At 52.3% G+C, this 23,301-nt stretch overlaps 1 protein-coding gene across 1 annotated transcript in view; it reads right to left on the reverse strand.

The window, feature by feature from the left end:
* Hr4 (nuclear hormone receptor 4) overlaps positions 1–23,301 on the reverse strand; it is a 142,606-nt gene that overhangs the window by 54,319 nt on the left and 64,986 nt on the right. The gene's annotated exons all lie outside the window — the stretch shown is intronic.

The raw sequence follows: 23,301 nt of genomic DNA on the forward strand, positions 1-23,301 counted from the left end.
GTTACGATCGCTAGGTTTAAGATTCGAAAATAAATCGGAAATTTCCCGAACGATATACCGTTCTTCCTCTCCTATCGATGTTTCCGTACGAGATTTCTTCGATTCGACCATGATTCTAGAAAAGCCACGCACCCGATAACAACTATACGCCGTCGATGCAGAGGAAGGCGAGATGCGACTCTGCATTCGAAGCAAATTGCCCGTAACGAGCACAAAGAGACGGCATTGCTCGGAACACAAAATGTTAGGTTACATCGGGCCGAGTTACCATCGACGAAACAGACGAGTCGGTCGTTTTATTTAAAAGAGAATTACCGTACATGTTCGAACGCAATTCCGACGGATTCGCAGCGACAACTTCGGCGTTGCGTTCTCGCTATCGAGTCGCGGCCGACCGAGACAAAATGGCCGCGCGTAAAAATGGCTCTCGTAGAGTTGCGCAACGGAGGCTCGAAAACCACGTTAACGCAGCTTATCTAGCCAAAACGATGAAACAATTTTACGGAAGAGTTTCGTACAGTTTTGGAAAATGTTGCCAGGAAAGCCGATTACCGCGGGCTGACCAGCTGACCAGCTGACCAGCTGACCAGCTATCGTGTGCCCATAACTTCTTTATTTAAAACTGAAAGTCGATTGCGCGCGGAAAGAAGACGTGATAGATGAACCCCGTCTGTTTTCGGCGTTCGCGAATCGATCGATTGAAAAGAAAAATCGCGCACATTCGATGAAGCAGGATCCGCGATGCGAAGGCTGTGCCGGCCGTTGCTTTTGCATAGGCTTAGCGCGCACGATCGCCGACGAGAAGTCATCGACCGAGCGCGATTACCTTTTCGTCCCTTATATAACGTTGTCTCTCGCGAAACTGTTACGCGATATTGGCAGCGTAAAACGATCGTTGGAGCGCGCGCGCGCGACGAACAGCAGGAAAACGAAACTGTCGTAGGTGAAACTACCTGCGGGCGGCGCTGTCGAGCGTTCTCGTAATCTTTCCTTCCTGTCTCCGAACGGAGCCGCGCGCGGTGGGCGTGCCGCGCGATTCGTCGGACCTGCTATTTAAAGATTATCGCGCGTAACGACGGCCGGCCGCATCGCGCGGTTCTTCGGAACCGGAAATTTCGCGCGGAACATCGGGACGGGGACGTCGTCGCTCGGCTGTTTTCGCCATCTAATAATTGAAGCGCCGCGACCCCGGTGGTGTCAACGTCTCGGATAGAGTGTCGCGAAACGCGTCAACAACATTGAATTTATTTAGATTTTTCTATTTCTCTTATCACAACGAATGTTCGGATCGCTGTGTACCGTTTTCGTCAACTTTTCAGAACAAGAGCGCTTCGAACGCAAGAAATGCACGGTTTCGTTCCAATTTCTCGACGTTGCTGGTATAGAAAAAGAAAGAAAGAGAAAGGGGGAGAGAGAGAGAGAGAGAGAGAGCGGTAGATGAGCGGACGATCGGAACCCATTGGTATATAATGGCGTGTACGCGAACGAACGATCGTCGGACAAATGGATGGGAGCAGGAATATGCAGCGGCATGGCAGCCGGTTTCACTGGCAGCCGGCGATAGAGCGTGGGTCGAACGCCGTTGCCATTGTACGTTGCGCGGAGAAACGGCTCGCCTCGGTTAGCCTAGACGCGTTTAGACCTGGCCTACGAGAATACGTGGACCGTGGCGGAGCGAAAGAGAGAGAAAGAGAGAAACTGAGAGATCGTGTTCCCCGATACGGACGCCGAGGACCGACGCGCGTCCCAGATTCGAGCTTTCGAGGAAGCTCGCGAAGCGAATCTGCTCGTTTAACCCCCGTGTCAACAACCAACCTTTTCTACGAGCCACGATAAACTCGCAGACCTCCGTCTCTCTTCATCCGAAATTCTCGACGAATCTTTTCGCGTATTCGATGCCGCGCGGATTACAGGATTCGATTCCATTGTCGTTGCAATTTACCGACGCGGCTGCGTAAGATCTCTCTCGTTGGTATACACTTGACACTTGAATTTTTTATTTCTGGTGGTTCGGTAACAACGAGGGACAACGGCGACCGGCGAAGCGAAACTTTCGGATAATTGAAGAATAATTGAAAAGACGAACGATTTGGACACGCCCGTTGAATCGCGTTGATAGAAAGCTATAAGAAGGCCGAGTGGAAGCGTTTGGAAGAAGCGACTCGGACATTGCGAATTTCGTTTTCCGCGGCGCGAAACGTATTTCGACACGCTTTCCTCCGCGCGGTCACCGGATGCGAGAAGCGCGAATCGAACGATCTCGCCGGTTTAGAGGGAACGGGGCCGCGTAAACCGCGGAGGATTCGCTCGACGCCGCGGCGTCACGTTCCATTTAGGAGCGGCTGCAGAAGCAGAAGCAGAAGCGCGGTTCCTAAAGTCCCTACTCGCGCCACCGTAGAAAGTGTTGCTTGGCTTATTATCGCGAGTCTGCCTGGTCGCTTCCTCGTCCACGGACCGCGACCTTTCCCTCCGCTTCTCCCATCTTCCCGTACTTGGGAGACTCGGACCAGAGAGACCAGACCGGTCGCTGGCTGCCATCTTCGCCATCTTCGCCATCTTCGCCATCTTCGCCATCTTCGCGTTGCCGGATCGCTCGAAAATGTCGACTTGGTCCAGGTTCAGCCTGGCACGCGGCGATTCTCTTTTGAAAAGTGACGTCGTCGTCGGCCGACGACGCTGGCTCGAATCGATGCGAACTGGTCGTTGACGCGGTGCTCCAGACTCCCGGGCACCAAACATCCGAGAAAGTTGGGTCAATCCGTGCCAGGACCGTCCTTCGGCCTTGTTTGTCGAACGTGTACTCGAAACACGAGGTTAATGGTACACTTTGCAATTCTTTTTGTCCAGCCCGTAGATAGAGGCGACGAGATCTTACGAGTATGGCAACTGGTTTACATTATTGACCCAAAGTTTGGCTGTGACTTTGCCGAACTTTCCGGATGAATACGATGCAACTACCTTTTAACCTTTTGTTGCCAGAAATGGGTTAGCAACTTTCCTTGGAAAACAATTTCTACGAGAATTTCAGCGAAGCTCCGTTGCTCGCCGACCATTTTATTGCGCGCGCGTGTTTCGCTTGTATTTCGAGGTTGTTGAAATTATTGCGAAGGAGAACGAACCGTGGTCCGTGCAGCTGCGGGACCATTTTATTGCGCATAAAAATACGCGGCCTACTAGATTATTGTCGAAACAACGATGTCGGCGAAATAACATCTATATTCTGCCGAACTTGGACTCGACCTTAAAAGCTAGACGAGGTTAAAAGCAACGAACCGTGTCCGCGACGCCCATGAAACGGTATTTATCGAGTTGCGTCCGGACCAATCGACGATTCGCCGAAACCAACTTCCTCTTCAATGGTCCGGCCAGTTTCGATCGGCCGCGTTTCGACGAGACGAGCATCGGTAATCGGTCCGCTCGAAACGTCGGCTTTCGCGGTTCGCGATCGCCGACTCGGGAGTTATAGAGCGAGAGAGGTTGAACGACCTCTTTAAAACGCGCGTTCGGAGCGGTTGAACGACCTCGGGACGGCCGCGAGCAGCGGCTTTATTTTTTAAACAATGGGGAAAGTCTTGCGAAAGCAACGGCCCGGCGCCGGCCGCTGTATCGCCGCGGCGGGTTCACGTGCGAACCGGCAGAGCCAGCAGAGAGCCAGCCACAGGGGGGCGCGAAGAGAGGCGGGGAGCCTCTCTTTCGCGACAGGGAATCCTTTCGTTTTCGCTTGTCACGGCTCGCTTTCAAACTTCGCCTCTTTCTCGTCGCTCTCGGCTCGGCTCCGCTCGGCTCGGCTCTGCTCCGCTCCGTTCCGCTCCTCGCCGCGCCGCGCGAATATCCGTGCCTTTCACCCGCGCGAGCGCGAGCGCGAGCGCCCGAGCGAGCTCGACGAAACTTATCCTTAATGGCCGCCACGTTCGCCTCGTTACGAAACGAGTCCTCGCCGCGGTTCGCTCGGAATTCGGCCGAGGGAAGGTCAAGGGCCAGCGAGCACCGGCTTTCACCAGAAACTCGATCGGCCGACCGGAATCGACTGCCGAGGGTCACCTAGGCGAATTTCGATGCGGCCGAGTCCTCCGGGCGCCGGCTACGATTCCGACGACGATCGGCCCAGAACGATCGGATTAGCGGAAAAAACGAATAACGCGAGTTCCAAACCGGCTACCGATTCCAATTAAATTGTCTTATTCGGAAAAGACCGCAACATACTATGTATTATGCCAGGTGGAATACTCGAAAGTGAAACGCGACGATCCAAGCTCGACGGATTCGCGTAAAGTTCACGGATGAGACTACATTCCGCGAAGTAATTATTAAGAGTGTTCGAGCCGTTGCAATTTTCGAAGAGATTCGAAAAATGGATCGTTCACCTTGGAATATTTGGCAGAGCTTTACGACCTATGGATTTGTTGTAACCAAGATGCCGCTAATCAATTTATTACAGGGCACGAAGGGAGTAGCATCGTCGAACAACCAGGCCGACGAGGCAACAGGATGTTACAATTCTTTCGTCGACTTTCGTTCGCGACGCGAGAGCTTTCGAAGAACTTTCACCTTCGTTCCGTGTTTGGAAGACGGACCTTTACCTTTTCACTTCTTCGTGCTTTTTATCTGCCTTTGCTTACTATCATTGTGACTTGAATCAGACTCGCGTGGACTCTTTAACCCTTTGCACTCGAAGTCATTTTAACTGTGAATTTAAAATAATTTTTCTGGCTCGTAGTATTTCTATCCTATGCAATAAAAGTGCACTTTTATTAATACAAAATTGATTCTTGCGACTAGTAGCAACAGTTTCACTACTTGCCAATTTTTTAAATCGAAATTCTATTGTTATAAAAATTATTTTGGAACGTAATGAAATAATCTTAGTGGTGCCACAGAGTCACCATTCGAGTGCAAAGGGTTAATAGTCCGATGAATAATGTTCGTGGGAAATAGGTAATAAAGTGGCTAGTACGTGTCACGGTAAAGGATCGCACGGTGCCGATCGCTTTAACGAATGAACGCGTGCTTACCGATGATACCATTGCCACGCATCGAAATCACCGAGCTCGTGGCAGCGTTCTCGCGATGCTCGTCGTCGCGTGGTAACGTGTGCAACGAGACAAACGTTTCCTTCCCGTCAAGATGCGTAAACCTTTCCAACCATCGTCCATTGATCGCTGGAAAAGTTCTTCGTGTTTACGTAATCTTTATGGTCGCTTCGATTGGACCTAATAATAGAAAACGGATCGACGCGTCGACGGAATCGGAAATTTTCAAGTTTTGCGTCGAAACTGCAACAACGCGAGAGCCTGTTCCATCGGAGATATTTACTCGCCTGGTTGAAAACGATGCGACCGGACCGGAACAAAAATACCTCTTATCGGGCTGTCAGAAATACGGTTTGCAACAAATTCAATGGAGGATAGAAAGTGGCAGATGTCCGGGCAATGGAGTCATCGTCTCGAAACGAGCAGCGCGAGTTGTCCATTGATCGCAATGCTTCCTCGATACCGCTCGGGAGTTCGACTAGAACCTGCCTGAACTGCGAGGACCCGGAGTTTTAAAAATAATCTCTCTACATCGAGGTTGCATCGAAATCTTGAAATTCGCGGCAGCAGAGAAGATCGTTGCTCAAGAGAATTATCATCTCCGATCGTAACTCATCTTTCGTCGCGTACGGATAAAAGGATTGCGCAGACGAAACATTTTGTGGGACGCTTCGTTTCTTCGAAACTTTCGAAACGTCTTGGTCTCTTTTTCGAATGTCCATAGGAGCGTGCAGAGAATCGCGTTTGTGGCCGCTTTTAGAGTGTATACTTTGGAGAGAACGTTGCAATAATCGTGTCTGTCAACGAAAATGGTGACAGCGACGGAGAAATATTTTTAAAAACGATCCGTTCGTCGAGGTATTAATTTCGATTCGCCGATTCGATGCGAGGTAATTACGTCGATATTAAATTCTGAACGTTTCGTCGGTTTAATTAAAATCGAAGCCGTTGAAAACAATATAATCGAACGCATCGTACGTCGGTGCATATCGTATCGGTTTTGTATAAGAAACCAATCGACGGCAAACAGCGCAAAGAAAACGAAAAGTCCTATTAAATATTATTATCGACATAAACTAAATAATATCCGACGTAGAAACGGAGGCTGAAAATTCCGATAAAAGCTCGAACGTACGAACTTTCTCGTACCGTGGTTGACGGCAGAATGGCTAGCAGAGCCGTGTCCCTTTCGATAAAACGGCATAACGCGTTGTCTTGGCCGGCGCAGCTTCTCTCGGGTCGGCAACTTTCTCTCGTCTTCGCAGCCGACCGACCTATCCGACCTATCCGACCTATCCGACAGTCGTCTATCGAGCCCGCCGCATAGATAACAGTCGCTCTTTGTCCACCGTTTACGAGTCACGCAACCGTCGCCGACGAAAGATTTTACTAACGCATTTACCACCCAGAGGTGGGTGCCTCCGTTAACCCAGTGTTCTCGTTTTCGACCACTGTACAAGTGCCCCCGGAAACCCACACGCATCGTTCCACAGTCTCGCCGGAGTACCGATCCATAATAGCGCGATCATTTTTCGAGAGAATACTTTCGTCCAGATATCGGTACATCGGTTGACCGATTAAACGACACTGGGAACGAAACCGACGAGTCGTCGGCGACGCCTGGAATCGAGAGCCGCGGGATCGGGAGAAAGGTGGCCAGAGCGTTACGGGCTACGGAGTTGGCATAATCGAACGATAACGAGGCTAAAACTTTACACTCGGACCGAGCTTGCCGCTTCCGCAAATTTGACGGCGGAGGAGAACTAGACACACATTTCGCGCTCCAAGGAACAGGTGGTACGTCGATCGAGAAATCGAAAGTTAAGGTGCAGGGATTGCATTGCGTCTTTCGATCGGCCCACCGACACCTCGAGATTCCACGAGGACGTCGAGCGCTTTCACGGATCAGCAGCGGATCGTTCGTTTGCCGCCATTTTCTCACCAACCTTGTCGCGCGAACAATTCTTTTAACGCCCAATTCTAATAATCTCGTGTCCTCGACTAAGAAACGGTCGCGGTGAATAAATCAAACAGGTTCGATTAAATTGTAATACGATGTAGGATTATTAATGGGAAAATTGTTTCTTTTAAACGGAACTAGGTATAGCCGAACCAGTAAAATAATAGTGTCGAAAGTCGATCGATTCCATCTCCAATGTACGCGATGAAAACGGCAAAGTATCTATCCGCTCGACATAACCCGTAAGACAAAAATTTAACGCGCTCGAACGGCGAAAGAGAATCCTTCGCGGGAAGCTCCCGGACCTACCGAAACCCCGGAATAACATTATCCTTGAAAATTCCGCGAGGTTGGCGGCGGTATCGGCGTCGAACGACGATACAGACTGTACAGAGAAAGAGAGAGAGAGAGAGAGAGGGAGAGAGCCGCGTGAGAGGGTGAATCGAAAGAGCGCCGGTTAATCGTTGATCCGGGCTAACGGTAATATTATTCCTCACCTCGGGTTCGTACGGCTCGATACAAGATCACTGGCGCACTCCCGGCCCCATCGAAGGTGAATCTTTAAATTCCACGCACCCCTTTATTCTATACGCCACCGTCGATGTTGCCTGTTCGTCACCCTCCCACCACCTCCGACGTTCTCGGTATATCACGGAGGGAGGATTTCGCCCGGCTCGGTCGAGGGGGGCCGAGGGGGGCCGAGGGGGCCTCGAAAGGTGGGAGCGGTAGGTTGGGTACTGCTGTGTCGAGGGGTGGGCGACCGAGAAGGGATGGTGAGACGGGCGAGAGGAGAACGAGCACTCGAGTGACGTCACCGTGCGGATACGGGTGGAAGTGGGAGCGAGAGCGGGAGAGGGAGAGGAAGAGGGGCGTCGGTTGCGCGCGAAGGGTGGTGGAGGATCGCTGGGAGGCCGGTGGGGGGGTTGTCGGGTAACGTTGGGGGATGGTGACGGGGTGAATGACCGACCTAGACTCGAAGTCAGGGGTGTGCAATGTATGAAACCATCCGTAATAGCAACCCTCCTTCAAAGCAATCTACAAGGGTAGGCTTTACACCCTCTTTCTTCGTGTTTGTGTTCTTCTCGCTGGCCGTGGCTGTGTTCGTTATAGGAGAAATGCTGGCGCATAACTCGCGAGGGTTAGAGTGCCTTAATGAACACAAGAGTGTGCTAAAAACACATTCCTTCCGTCTCTCTCTCTCTCTCTCTCTCTCTCTCTCTCTCTCTCTCTCCCCCTCCTTATCTTGTTCTCTTTATACTTTTTTTTATAAACGAAACCTTCGGAGAGTATCCCGATCGAACCACCGGTTCCAATAGTCCCTGGCAAATTTGATTACTGCTAGCTTCACCGTCGTTAGATTCTACTAGAATCTAATAAATTGTAGGCTCTGTTACAAGGTAACACCAATTTCGATACATTGTTAACGATAAGCAACGTGTCGCGGAAAATGCCGTCGCGTTACCGCAGACAGGAAAGAAATCGTCTTTCTTTGCTAATATCATTATTATTCGAATCGAATTTCCGTTCGGGAAGCACCATTATCTGTCGAAAAGAAAACGGCGTACGCGATACACCGTTCGTTCCGCGATCCTCGATTCTTATCAACGATCGCTTAGGCTTATCGTTTTATTTGCCTTGGCCATTTTCGACGTTATCGCGTCGGTTCCCATGCCTCCGTCCATATCTCGGAACCGACCGTCGTCCTCCTCCGGTATCCGGCGCGACGACGTCCTCGATCGCCGAGCAACGATATTTTTCCATTTAGACGGTAACCAATAACGATATTTGGCCTTTCGGCCGCTCGCGTGGATCGCGAACTTCGACGAGCCGGGCCAGTGGCATCGTACTTCGAGGTCAGAAGATCATCGATGCAGATCAGCCACTGTGCACCGATGACTTCGTGTCCCAGAAAGATAAAGGCCGTTCCTGGTCGGTAAACTAACGCGGGCTTCAGCCCGGGGTGAATCGAGTGCACGAAGAGGGTAACGCGATCGATGGCTGACCAAAAATAGGATCTGCCGGTGGAGTCCGTGGGGACTTTATTAGAAAACACTTTCTCGGAGCCGCATTTTCATCGCGGTCCACCGAAAGGGGCTAATACATATGGCCGGAAAACTTTAAAGAAAAAACGCCGCGCACCCTTTTTATTTCGGAGAATGATTTTTCAGCAAGAAACACCAAACCAAGAAAATTTGATACCGGGGCAATTCTCGCGTTGGGCTGCGTCGGTTTGCCCAAATTTTCGTCGCTAAGATATTTTCCACGACGAAACCGAAAGGAAGCAACGATCGAACGTTGCGCCGAAAAATTAGACAAGGATGTCGCGATCCCTCGTCGCGGGCGAAAGCTTTCGAACGGGAAAAGAGCGGCCCCCCGAAGTTGTTAGGGAAAGCCGAAAAGGCTCCGCGAAATATGCGATCCCCCCCTCCAGCGGAGTCTCCTCGTGTTTTCTCAGTTTCGGGTTTAGGTTGTTGCGTGCACGAGGGTTAGGCGCGTCGTTCTCTGTGGCGTTCCTGCTACACCACGTGGTCCGTATTGATCCTCTTCGGTGGGCATGCTGAAGGAGAGCACCGCTGGAAGAGAGAGGCGACGAGGCCGCGAGGGGTTGCGGGAGGGCGGCCGCGATGCGCTCTCTCCGTCGAAGCTTCCCTCGCCGGGTCTCTCCTGCTCGCTCGTCTCTCCCACCCCCTCCCTCTCTCTCTCTCTCTCTCTCTCTCTCTCTCTCTTCGAAGAACGGCCGACCCCATGCGAGCCTCTCTCTCGTCGCAGAGGGTAGCAGCCTAGTGCCCCTGCCTCTCGGTCGTTCACCCTTCGTATACACTCGATTCCGATTCTCCGTTCTTCTCCCGTCTCTCATCGGCCGTCTTCCTCGCTTTTTCTGCCACCGATACGACCAATCCGAGAACTTGTCCCGGGCTATACTTGACCCCGCGGATACGCGTCGAGAATCGAGAAGCAGGTAGAGCAGACCGAATTAGAAAGCAGCGGTCGGCGAGCAGAGTGCTGCGATCTTGCCCTTAGGCGGTCCAGAGATCTTCGGATCGCGCTGCAATTTCTGCGAATCGAAAGATCCGCTTTTGTTGCGCGCGATTCGGATCGGACGCGTTACGAAAGCGGACGACCTATATCCTCCGAGAGAATCGAAGAGTGGATTGTCAAAGTTCGGTACGTTCGAAGGCGACGCTTCCGGTTGCAGTCGGCCCGTCGATCGCGGCGCTGCGATTGCCACCACCGGTGGACGTTGCCGTTCGTTCGACTCGTTTAGATTTTGATTCGTCGAGGGTACGGCGCGCGTGTTGCTATTACGAGGCGATCAAGAAATTCTAATCGAACGTGTCAGCGGGGTTGGAAAAGTCGCGCGTAGACGTTTTCGTTGCTACGTTTTTCTACTCCCCGGTGGCGCAGATACTTTATTCGCGACAGAAAGACGACGTATGCTATTTTTGTTGGGAACGGTAGACGCAAAAACCAAACGACAATCATTGCTCCTTTGTTTTCGTTAGGAAAGGCAAAAACTTGATATTGTATCGATGCTTTTTCGCTCGAAAACGTAGAGACATCGACAGTCGACTACTTTCGCATCGATCGAAACTGGTAGAAGGTAGACTGAAGGGTTGAAAGCGGCACCAACGGTTACTTACAATGGTCTCGACGTCTTTAAGGGTCATGATGGGATAGAGAGATCGCTCGGATCCAAAAAGTTACGACGTTGGCTTACCTGAAACATAGAAAAAAGGGAAAGGTGAGATGAATGTTTTGGCCGACCTCGTTTCGACGTAGCTTACAAAGCCTAACGTTTCGATTCGTTCCCGTTTTCAGAACGACCTCGCCCTCCGAAAAAGGTTAAGGTCGTTAAAGAACCGTGGAGACGTTGCGACAGGTATACGCACACGCGGCTGTCCTCGGCTAAGCGCGTGCTCGCCGTGAAATCGCTTCGCTCTCTCGGGAAGCGGTTTCCGTCGCGCGACCTTGCCTGCCTCGCGAGATCGCGAACGTATTTCCAAGTTGAACCTCTTTTTCTTTAGAAAAATTCATCGACCAGATCGGATATTGCAATTTCAGGAATACGGCAACCGGCGATACGCGAACTCGTTTCACCGGCTCCCAACTGCTCTAGCCGGTAACCTCTCGCCACGCAACGTTGCAATTTCGCCTACCGCGCGTAATCCGCGATAACTGAACCGCGGATTTTTTGCATTTACGGTAAAAACGGACGACCGAGGAGCGTTTGTCGGGGTTAAAGGATTTCGGAATAACAATGCTATCGTGGGGATTCGAAACGTACCCCGAAAATCGAATAAATAACGAACAACCTAACCGATTTTCGTAAACGCTTACGAACACCCAAGATGTCGGAAATGTAGGAAAGTCAGAATTTCTGTTAGCGTTGAGAAAGGATTTCCCGTGGCTTGGTATTTTCGAGCATTTTGTTTCGCGTCGCTGTAGACGTTTTAAATATCGCTTTGCCACAGTTGCCTTCGCGCGCAACTGTCACGGCTTGGAAAGGAGGCAAGAAAGGAAGAAAGGAAGAAAGGAGGGAGGGAGGGAAGGTTCCGCCGATGCGTCGCAGCGTTTCGCCTGGGAACGGAGGAACCCGGTAAAACGCGAGGGAGCGTCGCAACGATGAAAGAGCAGCGTCTCGCGTCCCAAAGGAATTCGCAATCGCGCTTGCTCCTATAATATAACCTCGTCGCCGAATTTCCGATTCGATTCGGTCGCTTTGTCAACGATTCGTTGGAAGAGAAGAAATGGTCGTTGATCAAAGTATTCTTCGAAAGGAAGAAACACGCCGAGGTTCGCGCCGTGGTTCCCGCGGAAAAATAAACGAGGGAAAAGCTCGAACGGTCGGCGATAAATTTCGTCGACGCCCGTCGATCGGTTTAGCGTATCGGCGAAGCGTACAATGGGTCGGATTAATCGCGCGAGCCTGTTGGCGCAACCAGATGTCGGTGAGCCGACCCCTAAAGAGCATCCTGATTCATAGTTCACGGCCGAACAGAGGGCCTCGACCCCAGCGGGAGAACCGATCAAGATCGTTGACCTTCGAGGGGGATAAGTTTCCGATTTGGCACCGACCCGTTGAGAACGCCGCGGATTAAACGGTCGCTTCCCGAATTCGATTCTCCCGGGGAAAATCAATACCGCGGGACTCGCGCCGGGAATGAACGCGAGCCGCGTGCCGCGTGCCGCGCGGCCGTTTTCTTTTTTCAAATACGTCGAGACATTCTTACGAATTGGATTAGCCTTCGACGCAACGTTTCGTTGCAAATCTCATGTTTATAGGTTGCACTCAACTATCTGCGCCGATCAAATTGACATCGTCCGCCGTAGCCTTCGCCGAATCGAATGTTTTCTGTTTCAGTGCAACGGACGATTTCGCATAAAACTGGACTCTCCGAGGCACCTCGTTTCAATAAATAACAGAATTGGTCCCGCCGCAGCCAGAAAAGACAAGTTTCAGGCATTGTTGTCGAACATTGGAGATGCTCGATGAATCGTCAACGACTGTCGCTCGATCCCCGTTAATTGGCGTCGGGAAGATGAAGCTGCTCGCGCGAAAACGATTCGCGATCTCAACGATTCGATCGTGTATCGGAGATTCGCAATTAGGCCACGCCTAGCCTACTTTCCCGGAGTGCGTTCACCCCGTCGGGGATGCAGTCGCCCCCACGACCGCTCCGCCGCCGGCTCGACCGCGGCTGCGCGATCACCCTGTCGAGGGCCCACGTGGCCGCCACGTGGTCGATCGAGGAAGGCGCTCCCCGCCGACGCGGCCGGAGGGTGGCGTTCCCTCTGGAAAAAGCCAGGCTTCGAGGGGATGAGTATCGACCAAGGGCAAGGGCGAGGGCGAGGGCGAGGGCATGCGTATACCGCACGCACCGCGCATCGTCTTTCCAAAAGACCGGCCCAAGACGTCGCGCGGACGATTCGAATTACCTCTTCCGAAACCGAAACCCTCCGAGCCGATACAACAGCGTCGCGTTTAGTTACTTTCGGAGAGATACTTGTTGCACGGATCCGTGAAAATCCTTTCTCGTCGCGTTTCGACGAATGCCGGGCGGCTGTTTCTTCTACCTCGTATAATCGCCAGCTGTTGCTTTCGGCGATTCGAGAAACAGAGTAGAGGGCAGAAATTATTTCTTGGAGATGGAACGAATGAAATAGACCAGTCAAAGAGAATAGTATGAAACCGTGAGGACGAGATTCCTTCCTTCGCAAGGAAGGGAGGACGCGCGCGTAGAGACGTTCGAGAGATTTTCTTTCGACGAGGAAGAGGAGCGTCGCTGGCGAGTTGGCGCGAGGAACGGAAATTGATGTCCTCTTTCCAGCCGGTGGTGTCCGACGGGAATTCGTGCGCGAGGCTTACGCGCACGGTAAATTGGCTCGGCACCGTTTTGGACAGCCCCCCCCCCCCCCCCCCCGACTATTCGTATCGAGCGGCAATGCCAAGGGCAAGGGCGCCCTTCCCCGTTCCATCCTTCCGCCGCGGTCCCCCGCTCCGCAACCCCGCGCAGCACCCTGCGCGCCCCGCTCCGCAACCCCGCGCCTCGGTTCCTCTTCCACGTTCTCTTCCTCTTCCGTCGAATACACGCGCAAGTGTCAGGGCACGCACTCCCGGCGAACTTGTTTTCCGCGCGACCCAGCCGAGCGTGAAAATTCGGTTTCGATCGCGGACACGAATCAAATCGAGAGGATGATGCGCGCGGAGAATTTCTATTTCGCGCCTACCGGACGGATAGGTTTGCGTCGCTCGAGATATTTTCTTAGAAAAAATTACGCGGTCAAATATTTTGGAATCTCTTTCTTGGGAGATAAAAGACGAATCGTTTCCAAGGCTTGCCGTTATCTGTACAACGTTAACAATTGTTGCATCGCAACGTCTGTGCGAATATTTTGTGAAAAATTTTCGTCGAGAGGTTAAGAAGAAGAAGAAGAAGACGAAGGAGAAGAAGAAGAAGAAGAAGGAGGAGGAGGAGGAGCAAGGAGTATGGCGACCGAATTTCGCAGCTTTTCCGGAATATCCCAAAAACCGTGGGCGAAAGACGGCCGCGGTAACTCTCTCCTCGATGCTAGGAACAGCTTTTCCAATCCGGCCGGAGCGTACGTACGGAGAGAAAGAGAGAATCGTGTCTCTCGAGCCCGCTTTGGCGCTGCAGGGTTTACGTAATGGTAGAAACATCATCGTTAGTCGCAAGACGGTATAACGTCGAGTGCGTTAACCCCGCGAAGCCGAACGCGGCTTTCTCCGACGGCGAGCGTTCCTCCCTCCTCCGTCCCCCTTCTTCGTTCAACACTTTCCCCTTTCCTCTCGGCCGGGCTCGATTAAATTCACCTTCCCTTCCGCACCCTCGTGCTCACCCGACGACGGGCCGCGCGGTTCTCCGACAATATATTCCTTGTCCCCCCACCTCCGGGTTCCTTCTATTTCCTATTTGTTTACGTTCGCTTCTATCCTCTCGTTTCGCGTTTCGCGTTTCGCGTATCGCGGTGGCCGCGTCCCGCGCGTTTCCTACCGGAAGCGAGCTCGAATTTACAGAGATCGAATATACGCGTCGCGAAATCAACCAAATTAGCCTGGGAGAAGAACAAAGGACCTATTCCTCGCTCCGGTGTAACTATTACGTTTACGATACGCCAATGACGCGATTATGATAAATTCTCGCTTTCCGCGGGATTCGAGTGGTTCCCGACAAGTCCCGACAAGTCCGCCCCGATATTAGACGACGACGGATAATTAGCGACGCCCGCGGTTCGCCGGTGTCGCGTTTCGACGGCGAGTTCGACTCGTTTTCAATGAAACGCTCGGTTAGCACGATACCCATGGGGTTGCGCAACGCGAGCAAGAGCTTCGCGCCACCGGAGTTTCCCAAACCCGTTCAGAAGCCGTTCCGGGTTGACAGAGGTACGCTCGCCGCGGCCCGTGCACCAGACGCGAGCGACAACATACACCGTTGCGCCGTCGGCTGCAGTAGCAGGAAGCGAATCTGAGAACCGCTGGGTAAAGAGAAAGTTGCGACCGACATATTTTGCGTTCGCGCAACCGTGCGATGTACGCGTTAGGTGGCCCGTTAGCGTCGAGGACGCGACTTCTGGAGGATGGAAATGGTCGGTTACCAACGCGCCAGACACGGAGAGATAAACGGGGGGAGAGAGAGAGAGAGCGAGAGGGAGAGAGAGAGAGAGAGGGGGGGCGGGTAGAGCGAGGAGAGAAGAGGATCAACCGGTCGGTGTTAATAGCTTCATTCGCTACCGTGAAAACCAGACGTGCCAGGGCATCGATCAACGAGAAACCGTGTCCGCGCCATTTGCGGCGATCGGATCGGATTTACTTTTTAGGCGTCAACTCTTCCCCGTGGTTTTTCCGACGGGAGGATACCGAGCTGGATCTTGCGAGCCCGAGCGACCATTTCACTGCTACCCGGAGTAGAGCGTATGCTTGCGAGATACACCCGGCTAGTTCGTAAGATATGTATCTTTATCTATAACGTATCTTTGCTCCGAAAAAATCTACTATTCCGGTTAATGGATAAATCTAAGGAACCGAGTAAATCGATTGTAAAACTTGCACGCTTTGCTTTAGAACGCTCTAAATGCTCAATTAATGCAAGCGTGTCCCGACGCTCGCGATCCATGTGCGACGCGACGGTTACAGTATACTTTTCGTTACGTTTCGGACTTTCTAATCGAATGGAGGAAGCAGTTTTTCATACGTTCGGGAAGTCCAACGGTGGCATTCCATTGGTCGAAAATTCGCGCAGGGCTCTCGCGTGCTCGCTGGGTCGCGAATTTGCGAACGGTTCGCGCGCAGGAAATGGAAGACTGGCCGAGCCGAAGCGAAGCGATGCGCCGCGACGCACGCGGTCACTTTCGCCGCGGCCGACATCCTCGTTCGACCGTTCGACGAGCACGAGTACATATCTCGTTGATCGCGCGTGCCAGCTCGGAGAACGCGTGCAATTTAAAGCACCGTCGGCCGATTCGCGTTCGCGGCGAACGATTCTTCGTTCGCATCGCTTCTTCCGGCTTCTGGCTGGTCTTCCTGTCTCCGGACAAAATGGCGGTCGGATTTCACTCCCTCCTCTCGTCTCTTTCTAAACTCGTTCCAAAGCTTCGTTCTCGTTTCGTCTCTTTGTTCTTTTCTCAGCGGCGTAATCTTTCGAAGCAACTCGCTTCGAATCTTCATAGTCGAGAGCTTTTTAATAAACTGGTCAACGGGACCAGCAATTTCAACAAATGATACTCGTCCACGTAATCTAATAACAGCGTTTGTTTATTTTAAAATAGTTTCGGTAGAGCGTGACGGTCGAAAACCCTATCGACAGACTACTTCCTTGTGGACGAAGCGTTCGAGGAGCGTGCCGAATTCATCCCGGGGACGCAGAGAAATTCTCGTATAAAATTGAAACGGTCCCGATGACGATTCTATGTCATTATCAATCAGCGCCGCTAACAAGTGCTGACCGGCCCTGACTTATCCGCGCGAATTACCAGTCACGGGCTCGGTTGCACGCCGCCGCTCGCATATCTCCGCGTGCACTCTTCTTAGCCGCGCGTTGCATAGCCGCGAATGCAAGTGCAAGGTAGTGCGGCGGCGGCAGAGGTGACCGGTAGAGGTGAGCGAAAGTTTCTTACGTCACCCGTACAGCCGTCGAACGGGCGCGCACGGTCGCCAATTGCGAACACGGCTTTTCGCGCGAGTCTCTCTCCCTCTCTCCCTCTCTCCCTCTCTCTCTCTCTCTCTCTCTCTCTCTCTCTCTCTCTCTCTCTCTCTATCTCCGTCGAGCCAGTTTTGCTTTCGTTGCGCGCGGTTGGAAAAAGTTCGAGCAATCGTTTGGTTTGCTCGGATCCACGCCGGGCGACGGAGAAGGAAGTCTCGACGATCGGGAAGTAGAACCCGCCGAAAAAATCAACGATATATCTGACCGCCTCGGATAGACCGACCCCGGACAATCTTGATAAGGGAATCGTGCAATTACCGATTAATCGGAGAGCCCGGTGAACGTTCGAGAGCGTTTCGTAGAAAGTAGACACCGAATAAGATTTTTCGCGACATTGTAACTGGTAATTCGAGTCCGATCACGTTGATCTAGCTGCTATTGCCGGTCCGAGATGTTCTTTTTACGCCGGCTTTTGGGCTTCTGGCCTCTCTGCTTGTCTTTTATTTTTTGTTTAATTTTTCCGCAGCGCAACTGCGACTGGAACGCGAATGGAACGTAAAAGCGAATAAGAGGAAGAAGTGTCAACGATTGGAATCGTTACAATTTGGACACCGTCGCGTTTCGACAGAGAATCTGGAAACAAAGAAATTGGGCCGAATCGCGTGGATCGCGAAAGGTTTGCCGATTTCAGCGGGCCGCGACGACGGCTCCGGGACCGAGTGGAATTTCACTCGAAACGGAAGAGCATTGTGAACGGCGCTTAAAATGACCCGTCACGAAGCAACGACCCGGAAGCGATAACCGCGAGCGAGGTCGAAACCACGGTCGATAAGGAGGTCGGTCCAACACCAGCGAGCCGCTTCTACAGGGTAGGTTCGCGTACGCGCGGACACGGCTAATCGAAAGCAATCTGAAACAACACCGACGCGGCGTTCCAGCCATATTGCGATCGCGCGCGTCTCGTAATTCCACTCGACCGGGAATTATTCGCTAGTCGTTTCAAACACCGAGGCTCGATTCTCCGAAGCTCCGCAAGGAAAAATCCAACGAGACCGCGAATATCTCTGTACCGATGCCCCTTATTTAATCAAAATTACATCCGCGACCGCGCAACCCTGACTGATTATGGATCGTTTGTACAGGGCGTCCCAAAAGCGGCTCGCGATCGAGAAATCGGAGCTCCCCGAGGTCGTTCGCGAAGCTCCTTCTTCTTTTCTCGGGGCGGACTATACTTGGAGCGGACTCGAAAACCAAAGCAATTTAGTTTCCCTAGCTTGTCTTCTTCGCGTAGCCATGGCGCAGGGAAATGACGACGGTAGCGCGAAAATGATTCCGCGAGGACTGGGCAGCGCGGATCGAACCGGCGTCGTTTCGCTCGCGAATGCACCCGTTGGGCTCGTTCGCGACTCCGACGAGGTTCTCGCCGACGGACGCGGCTCCGTAACCAGCTGAAAATTCGCGCGTAACGCGAAGCGAGGAGCGAGAAGCGAGAAGCGAGAAGCGAGAAGCGAGAAGCGAGAAGCGAGAAGCGTTGCGACATAGGCATGTCGCACCGTGAATATCACTTAACAGGTACCCGCGACGTGTCGCAATCGCCTAGCACCGGTAACTGGTCGGAGGGTGAGAAACATCGAACAATGCAACGTATACGACCACCCTACATCCTTGAAAATTGCTCAATGCGCCCGTTAAAGCGGACCGGCGGAATTCACCGGTGGCCCTCTCGCGTCTCCTCTTTAATCCGTTTATTCTTTCCGCTTAGAAAGAAATGGCGATCGCGAAAAAAGCTTTCGAGTAGATACGGCACGAATCGCAATGTATGTTCGACGAATCCCGACGAATGGGATCATTTCGAGGATAGACAGAAGCGTCGGCCGTGCGAACAATTCCGGATGAAATAGTCGAACGTCTACGAGCAGTTGGATTCGAACGAACTTTGCGTAGCTGCCGCTCTTAACAAGATGGTTTAGCCTACGTTTTCCTCGTCGAAAACAAGGATTTATTAAGAAGATCCTTGAAACATATTGTTGTCGGCTGCGTTTTGAATTTACGAAGAACGAAGTGAAAATAATGGTCGAAGAGAGGTGGAGGTTTCGTTTGGTTTCGCGGCGATGCGCAATTGTTTGGTCGGTTACGCAGCCCCTGCGCTATTATTAGCGCGGGCGCGCCTATTTCCGTATTGACCAAAGAAGAGGCTAGTTGACGCGGCAACGCGAAGGCTGTGAAATTCTGAAAAATGTGAAATTTCGAGTTCCGCAGCAGTTCCGCAGCGATTCGAGCGCAGCTCGGTCGGAAGGAAAAAGCGTTTACAGAATTTTCGGAATCGTTCGGACGCGTGCACGAATCTGACCAGCTCGCGATAGACCAGCCGAGTCTCGTCGCGGCACTTGTGGACGCGGCTTAACGAGCGCGAGTGCCGTGTTGCAATGGCCCAGAAGCAGTAGCTAGGCGAAGGGTCAAAAACACCGAGCGGCACGGTTTCTAGGCCATGCGCTGCTATCTATAAACCCCTGCGAGCTTCTCTTGCCCCCGTCCTCCCTCTCCCTCAGCTCCTCCCTCCCTCCCCCCCCCCCCCTACACCCCCCCCCCCCCCCCCCCCCCTCCATACTAGATCGCTCGATCCTCTACCTACACCACCTACGGAGCTGCACCTACACCTCCGTACCTCGACTACCTTCTCCCGCCGTCTCTTTCTTTCTCTAAACCTCTGTCTCTTTCTCTCGCTCTCTCTCTCTCTCTCTCTCTCTCACTCTGTCTCGTTCCATCGTGGCCGCCGTCTGCGGCTCATTGTTTCTTTGTCTCGCTTGTATCGAGTCTCGCTTTCGCCTCTCGTCGTCCATACGTAGGCCGAACCATCCGAGACGATACGTTTCGGAGTTCGGGATGCAGAGACCGAGCCGGCTCTCTCGAAATAGAGCCGCGAAATTTCCTGTTCCGCGAAACGGGCGGCTTGCGATTCGGTGCTAGGCGAGATAACCCCATAATCGTTCCACGCGTTAAGCGTTTCCTCGATGAAATCGGTATCGATCGGCCGAATCTTATTTATCGTTTGCGATTGACGTAGCGAACGAGCGAATAGTTGATCGATTCTTTTTGTTCGTTTCTTCGATAATACGCTATAGTTGAAAGATTATCGTTTCGCATCGTCGGAGTTGAAATAGGAAGCACCGGTGCGATCGTGGTCGAGCGATTTTTTACGGGGCCGATTTGATCGAAGCGTTGGGAAGGATATCGTTCGCGGCGCTGCCGCCGATGCTAAAATTAGAATTAACCGCATTACTTTCACCGGGGCGATTAGGAGCGCGCAGGCAGCGATACGGGACTCGCGGCGGTGATTTTCAGTGATTGCGAGCGTAGGTCGGCCGTCGCGGACGGGCGGCGGAAGGGGGGCGGGGGGTGAAGAGAGGAGGGATGATACGTCGGTGATACGTACGCGGATGATTCGACTCGTCGACGAGGGCCACGGAACAGAGCTGCGACGACGCGCCATCGACGTCTAGCGGTGTTTTTCTAGCTGCGAAAACAGCAAATTCAATTTTATCAAATTTCTTTACGAATTTCGCGCCACGGGAGTACGAACGACGAGGAAATATCGCTGTTGCGCGAAAAGCGAATGTTCGAAGTAGGCATCGGCGCGTTCGATAGGTGGTTCATGCGCGAAAGACGACGATCGACGACGCGATCACCGGTCGGAAGAGCCGACGATTAGGGGGTCATGGTTTCGATCGTATCGAACCGGCGATCGACCTCGAATAATTCGGCGCTTAAACTTGACAATGGGCAGTCGTCGAATGGGTGGACTCGAACGGGGGAAATAATGGGATACGCGTGCAGGCATCGTTATCCGTGCTTCTTATGCGGTTATACAACCGATCGCGCGTATTCGCGCGCGTCCGAGCTTGCACGAAAGTTCCGCGCACTCCCCGATCGCGCTCTCTCTTCCGCAGGGGTTCTCATTGCTTTCGCCATTTTGCAACACCACTGTAGAAAGGGCAGGATTTTTCCTGAAATTTCGAGCTTTTATTTTTCGACAAAGATGTCTTCGACCAATTCGTCGAAATTGAAAAAAAAAACCAAAGCTAGGGAATGTTATCGAAAGGATGTAATTGAAAATTGGTCCGAGCCGGCGTATCATCTCTGAAAATTCTAAAGGAAGCAGACGAGTGTTTGCACAGAAGCGCGATTCGGTAACGAGCGTAACGACGGCGCAAAAAATCAGCGAAACTCGTAAAGCTTGTAAAGACTGTGCACGTCGCGGAGGCGTTTTACGATCGTGGCTATAGACCCGAGATTTATAGACATACGGCCGAGTTGGCATCGATTTCCGCGATCGATCGATCGATCGGCGCTATGGCAATTCGTACAAATGGAAGATGGTTGCGTTACGGTTACGAAACGACGAACAGTCGGTAACGCGCTTTTGCATCCGATAGACGAGGAGGAGGAGGAGGATGATCGGTGAAATACTAGACGCGGCCGAAAAGCCGTGGTCGCGCGGGTCCCGGCATCGAGGAAATCCGAACAGTTCCGACCGGTCGAGGAGAAATTCGATCATCTTTTTTTCCATCGATATTCTTCCCGTCTCGCGATTCAGCGGCGCGCTCCGAATCGCAACGCCGCTGGATCGCGCATCGCGCCCGTCCTCCTCCGTTCGAGCCGCAGACTTTTACAACGGTTAGTTTAACACCGCGAGCCAACGACTTTCACTTAGCCGGAGACTCGCTTCCTGAACACGCAGCCCGCTTGCCGCTATTCCACGATCGAACTAGGAAAAGGTGAGACACCGGTTACGTAAAAAGATCGCGGACTCGCAGCTCGGTTTTCGGTCAGCCGCGCGGAATCTACGCGGCTTTCAAGGACAATTCCGGAAGAACCCTTGCTCGATATTCGAAGAATTAAAAACCTGTTGGTTTTAACCGATCGATTGCGCCGATATTCCACAAGTCGCTCGATTCGTCTAAAACACCGTAGAAAAGCATCGGCGGCGAGTAGAGAATTCATTTGGAGGGATCGCGAGAATCTGGGCGAGGAGCCGAATATCAATTTCGACGGATCCACCTAAAGAATGGGATATCGGGGATCCGTCGAAGGCAGCGGAGTTTCTTGAAAATCGAACGTAATTTTCGCATAATTCGAACGGGTCGCGTGGGCAACGCGAAGGGAGGTTTGCCGACTCTTTTCTCTTCCTCTCTCTCTCTCTCTCTCTCTCTCTCCCTCTCTCTTTCTCGATCCTTCCGAACCACGATTCTATTACTATGGTTTGCGGTCGACGGCGCGGTATTAAATAAGCGGCTAATTGGGTTACGCAACGGGAAGTGAAATGACATGGATCGTTTGAGGCGAAACGTGGGCGTCGCCCGATATTCTTTCTCCCGCGCGATCCACGAGGAACGAGAAAATTGGGGAAACCGAGGAAAACGCAACCGATCCTTTCGTAGGCGGTCTTGCAAAAATCTTTGCCATTGCGCGTGCAGCTGAAACCGACGGACGATTTTTCCTCGCATGCCCCCACTTTGTTAATTTTTGCTCGATACGCGATAGGACCGAATAACAGCGTTTCGAAATTCGATCGATACGATTGCACTTGTATTATGCTCGAATCGCTGCGTCGATCGTGCTTCGACACCTGCGTTTATTTTGTCCGATCATCTGTATTTGTTTTACCCGAGCTTCCTCTAACGATGCAACCTGTAATAACACGTTGCCAACGCGCCAGCCAGCTAGCCAGCCAGCTAGCCAGCCAGTCGGTCAGGCAGCTCGGGCAACGTTAAAAATTAATTAAAAAAGAAGAAACCCGCGGCGGCGCGCGGCTTCGCATAATTCCCAGATACGTTTTCACCCTCGATTTCGTACACCGTCGAACGCGAATAGACAATACGTTTCGCTTCCACTCCTACAGGTACGCCCACAGGGTCTATTCCGTTTGAATCATCGCGATCCTATGAAATATTGCACAGAGGAAGGATTACCAAACTAGGAGTCTCGCGTTAGGAGTCTTCGACTGCGAGGGTTGCCGGCTGCAACTCGGATCGCGCTGCCTCGTAACATCGAGTGTCGCGAAAGAGTTTGCAGAATGTCGACGAAATACGCCCTGTGTGACCCTCTGACGCGTGATTTATTTTACGGCTGCGACCATCGGATCATCTTTGTCGTTCGCAATTACCTGGGACAAGCTCGTACTTATCTTCTTCGATGCGAGCAACGGTTGCAAACGACATGAAAATTCACGTCGCGAGTCTCGATGCTCTATGACAACGGGTTGATTCAGTTTTACGCCTTCGAGGAGTACTTCATTCTCGACGCGACTTTTGAAGATTTCCCTTTTCCACATTCATCCTTTAGACGCGTTTAGAAATTATGTATTTTCATTTAGCTTTGATTTCCGAAATCGTCTAAATTCGGTTGAGAATCGCTGTCCGGTGCAAATAAATTCCAAGTCTACGTCATTAGGGTAGATCGAACGGTCGCAGCGGTCGGGAAGGGCAACAACGATGCGATGGGCTGAGCTAAAGAGGGGGACGAGGTGGGGTGAGGGGCTGGGGGTAAAGCAGCGTTGTTATTCAGCAGCCAGAAAACCGATGGTTGGCAGTCGATAAGAGTAGCTTGCGGCACGGTGTCGGCGTACGAAGGCAAGGCAGAAGGTCTCGAGCCG

The sequence above is a fragment of the Augochlora pura genome, chromosome 8, assembly GCF_028453695.1.
Source record: "Augochlora pura isolate Apur16 chromosome 8, APUR_v2.2.1, whole genome shotgun sequence".
In the NCBI taxonomy this organism is placed as follows: domain Eukaryota; kingdom Metazoa; phylum Arthropoda; class Insecta; order Hymenoptera; family Halictidae; genus Augochlora; species Augochlora pura.